Raw genomic sequence first — 5631 nt, forward strand, 5'->3', positions numbered from 1 at the left:
TTTCATGGAGAATAAATAGAAGAAAGGGAAAGAAAAATAATTCTTTTCCTTCTTCCTCCTTCCTTCACCGGAAATCCAAGCTCCTTGTTTCTCTCATTGCTGAATTCAAGTTAAGGGCTTTCTCCCTAAGAAAACTTCACAAAAGGAAGCTCTTGAAGCATACTTCTCATTACAAGAAAAGAAAATAAGGAAAAAGGGAATTCTAGAAGCGAAAAGGGTTTCTTCCTTCTTCTTCACCAAGGTTATTCTCTTAGTAAACCCAAGCAAGAGGATGTAATTATCTCCCTCACCTGCGGTACAAGTAGTTTACGAGTGTTATTCATGTTTTATGTTGACTGAAAACCTAGAAATCATGCTCATAGGTTTCGGCCAAGAAGAGATTAAGGACTTAGAAAAGTTTAAACCCTATTTAGGTTTGCTTATGTATTTTCTTATGGTGCTTAATAAGTTAGGTGATGTTAATAAGATGTTTTCCATGTTTTATGTTGCTTGAAAATCTAGAAATCATGCTCTTAGGGTTTCGGCCAAGAAAGAATAAGATGAATTTAAGAAAGTTTTTAAACCTAAACTATGCTTGCTTATGCTTCCTTATGGTATGTGATCTACTATATTATGTTAGTTAAGGTTTTCATGTTTTAAAGTTGCCAAAAACCCTAGAACCGTGCTCTTAGGGTTTCGGCCAAGAAGGAATAAATAGATTTAAGAAAGTCTTTAAACCTAAACTATGCTTGTTTATGATTCCTTATAGTATGTGATCTACTATGTTATGTTAGTTAAGGTTTTCATGTTTTAAAGTTGCCAAAAACCCTAGAACCATGCTCTTAGGGTTTCGGCCAAGAAGGAACAAAATAGATTTAAGAAAGTTTTTAAACCTAAACTATGCTTGCTTATGCTTCCTTATAGTATGTGATCTACCATGTTATGTTAGTTAAGCTTTTCATGTTTTAAAGTTGCCAAAACCCCTAGAACCATGCTCTTAGGGTTTCGGCCAAGAAGGAACAAAATAGATTTAAGAAAGTTTCTAAACCTAAATTATGCTTGCTTATGATTCCTTATGGTATGTGATCTACTAGATTATGTTAGTTAAGATTTTCCATGTTTTAAAGTTGCTAAAAACCCTAGAACCATGCTCTTAGGTTTCGGCCAAGGAGGAATAAAATGGATTTAGGAAAGTTTTAAAACCTAACTATGCTTGCTCATGGTATGTAATTCATTATATGATGTTAGTGTAAAGTTTCCATGCTTTATATTGCTTAACACCTAGGATGACACCTCTTGTAAGTTTCGGCCAACTAAGAAAAAATAGGGTAAGAAGTCCTTCTATGTTGCTAAAGGTCTCCCATGTTAGGATGAGTACCATGTGATGCTAGTATGATACTTTCCTTGTTTTAAAAATGCTTAAAACCTAAGGCCATACCTTGTAAGTTTCAGCCAAGAAGCAAGGAAGGGAATTAGGGAAGCTTAGTTCCAACTAGACTTGCTTATGTTTTCTCCCATGTTATGCTATGTATGATGTGATGCTAATATGATGCTTTTCTTGGTTAAAGTTGCTTAAAAATTAAGTTCATGTTCATGCAAGTTTCGGCCAAGATGTGGATTAGGAATTATGGAAAGTTCAAAACCCTAACCATGCATGATAATGACTCTCTATATTATGCTATATGATATGCTTCATGATATGCGTCATGATATGACAAGAACATGATATGCTTCATGATATGACAAGAACATGATATGCTTCATGATATGACAAGAATATGCTATGTTTCATGATATGACAAGAACATGATATACTATTTTACTTTTGTATTGACTTGTACCGGACCCTAAGAATGGTCCATGGGATGGGCTCCTAACTTGCCCCTAGGTCGATGGTCAAGGAAACGGGCCTAGTTCCTAGTAGGTTCAAGATTTGCTACCTCTGATTTACTTAGGATGCGCGCAATTCATGTATGTGGTACAATGCCGAGCCCTCATGTTGAGATTTATGTTTAAGTACTTATATGATATATGTTTTCAAAGAACATCTTGCATATGTTTGTTTCATGCCATATGATTATGATATATGTTTTAAAAGAACATCCTGCATATGTTTGTTTCATGCCATATGATTATGATATATGTTTTCAAAGAACATCTTACATATGTTTGTTTCATGCCGTATGATTATGATATATATTTTCAAAGAACATCTTAAATATGCTTATCTCATGCTACATGATTATTATGCTTTATGAAAATTCTATTGTGTGATATGTCTATAATGCTTAAATGAACATGCTACTACCTCATGCTTATGCTTGTTTGATTAGAGGAACATGTCATTACTTTATATCAACTTCATGATGTATGTTTTTGTGAGTAGGAAAGGATCTTACTAAGCCTATGTGCTTATAGTTTTATTTTTCTTGTATTGCAGAAAAGGGTAAAGCATGGTTAAACCAAAGGGAGCAGCAGGAGGGGCAAAGGATGTGTGTGGCAGTGGCATGGTGGAAGAGATCTGTTTTGTGTTTTCAGGACTTATATATGTTTTAAGCTTTTGCATGTGAACTATTTCTTCTTGCTACTTTTGATGATATTAGCTTGACTTGTTGGATTCTTTATACTTAAGTTGAACTATACTTACATTTGCTTCCATGATACCTCGAAATGCTAAGTACTTGTTATTTAGAGAAGTGTTAGTGATCATGAACTCTAGAGAGACGTATACATGTTTAGTTTTCTTCTTATCTTAGTACACTTTATGCTTTAGTTAAGACAAGCATGTATCATGTTTCAAGTAATAGATTGTAAATAAATTTTTATATACATGAATGCTAGCATGTTCACATGTTTTGGTTATATGATTAAGTTTTAAGTTGTAAAGAATAAAAAGAAAAAAAAATAAATAAAAGAAAATTTTCTTCCACTGCAATGATTTCTTATGTATGCATGTATGTATGTTCTCGTAGTACCGCCCTTGCCAACAATAATGGAAGGGTGGGTGTTACAACTGTATGATTGCATGCTGGGTGATTGTCAACTCCATTATTGTTGAGCACGTCCCTGGCTGCATGGGTCTGCACACAACGTGACCACTGCATGGGTAGTGGCATAGCACTCGGTGTAAGATATCACAAAATTTAAAATAATAAATATTATTGGACGGAAAATCTTATTGGATTTTTCGGGAATTTTTAGGAATTTTTCGGGATTTAAACGGGGTCCGTATGAATCGTTTTGAGGGGATGAATCGGTGGGGCTAAGCGGAGCTTGTTTGGAATACCCATTTAAGTTGGGAGTTAATTAAGTGGTTAACTTAGGATTTAATTAAGTTGACCTAAGTATTTAATTAAAAACCTTAATCCCTAAATTTCCCATTTCATCTCCCGAAGCCCTTCTCGCGCGATATCCTCTTCCCCGACTCCTCTCCCTCGCGATCCAGTTTCATCGCCGGTCACCGAGCATCAATGCCGACCGCCGGCAATGGTCTTCTCCAGGGGGCCTCAGCCGACCCTTTTAGGTCAATGGTGTTGCAATTCCTTTTCCTCTCCTCTCCGATTCTTCCCTTGTTGTTGCGCCATCACCGTTGGCATCTCGATCGCATCGATGCACCACCGGTCGAGCTTCCCTCCTCCCGCTCCCACTCGTGCCGCTGTGAACCATCGACCCTCGGGACGCTGGAGCCTTTCTTGGAGCTGTGCCCTAGCTTTGGGCAGTGCCACCATCTCCCTTCAACCTAGCCCTAGCTTCCCTCTTCTTGGTCGGTTTCCACTGTGAGTATGAGCCGATTGCCACCAATCATCTCTGATCGTCGGGACATCTGATCCCAGCCATTCTATGGCTTGACGAGGGGTTTCTGCCACAAGAAGGTATGGTTGTCTCCTTACCTCTTCTTGCTCTATTGTGGTTCCATTTGTTGTTGTATTGGATTGATTCTTGAAGGAATGGATTCTTTGCTAGGGTTGATATCAGCAGAGCAATGTTTGGCTGAGGGATAGACATCTGATCGTTGTTGGCACATCAGGGTAAGTGTGTTTTTTTTTCTGATCTGTTATTAATCTATTTTGTTAGGATTGCTAATAGTTATTAGATTTTGTCTAGTTTTGATTACATAGAAACATGTGGAGGGATTATGAAAAGAGGATGGGTTGGAATTGGGGTTTTAGTGGAGTTAACTGTGCTTAGTTGTAAATCGTAGATTGATTATGATTTGTATTGGGTTGGACTTTGTGGATATGGTGATTGGTTGATATAGATTGTTATGTGATCATTCTTTGAATCATTGGATTGATTGTTGGTTGGGTTATCAGATGTTGTAGTTTGGTTAGTTATTGATGATGATGTTAGGTTATTGTGGATTTATCATGACGATTATATTCATGTTGTGGAGTGCTTATGTGGTTTGGAGGTTGCATTGATGATGGCAGTGTTGGTATCATGATTAAAGTGATTAACTGATGAGTAGAATTGAAGTGAAGGATTATGGATTTAGTTAAACCTAATTGGATTAAGGAATTAGGTTAATTTTTTCGATTAGGGTTTTCTCTAATTAGATTGGGGAGTTTTATTTAGCTATTTGCAACTTATGTAATTAGTTAAATATAATATGTGATCGCAGGCCTTTGTTTCGAGGCGAGCGTCTCGACTTGGGATTGGTTTATTTGACACGGTCGATAGATAAAGGCGGGTATTTCTTCCTTGTCCTTTATGTAGTTTGCCTTCGAGCTTAGTGCATGGTTATTATTTGATGGATTAGGCTGCTTTACCTTATATCGTGTTCGTTTGTTACTTTCCTGCTTGATACCTATGCTTGATCTTTGAGGTTTCTAGTTATATCATATAGAATCTCTACTCTTGATATCTACTCTGCTATGTTCACACGTGTAGAGTATGTATTGTAGGGATTGTCGGGTTGTTTGTATTATCATGCTGATTGTGCATATGACGTGGGTTGTACGTAGGTTGGTATGTGTTATAGAAGTCATCATGTTGGACCATACATTTGCATGTTGTATGTGCACACGTGTTGGTTATGCACTTTTGGAGGAGTTGTGTTGATTGTATTTTTGTTGTATATACACGTGACTGATGTATTTTTATTAGAGGATACACGCTGATTGTACCGATGTTCTGTGTACCTGTGTCTAGACGGATTATTGGAGATTTTTGGGTGATTATACATGTGAGTGGTGTACATGTGTTTGGTGGGGATATGTGGATATATCATTATGATTATATTCATGTTGTGTGGTACTTATGTGGATTTGGGGGTTGCATTGATGATGACGTTGTCCGTATCATGATTATATATATATCATGTTCATCATTCATTGCATTGCTGACGACTCGTGTCTCCCTTGTGGTTGAGAGAGTCGTCAGTCATTTATAGCTATCCTTTCGACCACTGATGGAGAGTGGTAGCTTGGAGCTAGTCCTATCGCGCTTACTCAGCCGCTTAGTGTTCTGTCAGCCTCGACCACTCTGGAGTAGTGAGTCTTGAGGGTACAACAGTCAGAGGGCTAGAGATGTGAGTGGTCAGGGACCCTTAGCTATGTAGTTAGATAGCTACTTAGCTGATCGTCCGCTTCGGCCACCTATAGCGGTGCATGTACTGGAGGCTAGTACAGTTTGTCACGAACCCAAGCCTCT

Source organism: Zingiber officinale, chromosome 8B (genome assembly GCF_018446385.1).
Source record: "Zingiber officinale cultivar Zhangliang chromosome 8B, Zo_v1.1, whole genome shotgun sequence".
Taxonomy (NCBI): domain Eukaryota; kingdom Viridiplantae; phylum Streptophyta; class Magnoliopsida; order Zingiberales; family Zingiberaceae; genus Zingiber; species Zingiber officinale.